Source organism: Etheostoma spectabile, chromosome 8 (genome assembly GCF_008692095.1).
Source record: "Etheostoma spectabile isolate EspeVRDwgs_2016 chromosome 8, UIUC_Espe_1.0, whole genome shotgun sequence".
NCBI lineage: Eukaryota > Metazoa > Chordata > Actinopteri > Perciformes > Percidae > Etheostoma > Etheostoma spectabile.
Window position 1 is genome coordinate 19,015,088 of NC_045740.1, and position 735 is coordinate 19,015,822.

General features: G+C 41.5%; 1 protein-coding gene across 8 annotated transcripts in view; it reads right to left on the bottom strand.

Moving 5' to 3' along the window:
• The window catches only part of ptprz1a (protein tyrosine phosphatase receptor type Z1a), a 168,935-nt gene that overhangs the window by 15,855 nt on the left and 152,345 nt on the right, over positions 1-735 (bottom strand). The window lies entirely within an intron of this gene.

A 735-nucleotide genomic window follows, 5' to 3' on the forward strand; every position in this document is an offset into this window, starting at 1 on the left:
GTTACAAACGAAGACAAGGTTACGCTCATAGACAGTTAAAGAAATGAAACAACAGATCCCATTGCTCTGGACGGAGACTAGTGAAGGATCGTAGAAGCACTTTTCCGGTGAGCTTGAAGACGTAGATGTGACGTGAGCAACCTGTCTGGAAGCTGTAAGTCTTCTGGTAGCTGTGCAAGAGAAATTTAAATCATTCCCAATCAGCAGAGACGGAGAGCGTAGGTATACAGTATGTTGGTAGATAACATAGACACAGGCTAATTACTGCTAACTAACATGCTAGTTAACATTAACATAGGCACAGGCTAAATACTGCTAACTAACATGCTGGTTAACATTAGTAATTAAACCTAAACAGCTGATGGAAGTCCAAACGGTCTGCGAGCTTCTCCTGACAACACGTTGATTTGTCGACTATGCGACAGTAAACAAAAGCCTATTTTTACAAAAACCTCTGCTACGGAGCCATAATGTGAGCTACAAGGTAATAGAGCCTTTTATACATTGTCCTGTTTCTTAGAAATAAACAACAGACAAATAGAGTCTTTAAAGGCTTCAGATGTAAAGTTATTTGCTGTCAAAGTGGCATAAAAATGAATGGCAGTCAATTGGATGCTAAAGGCGGGAGATGGCTTCGTAGCATTAAAATGGCGCCATGGGAGCTCCGCTTAGAGAGGAGAGGCTGACCCCCTTGGTTACACTTATACTTAGACAATAATAACATGGCCGACCAAC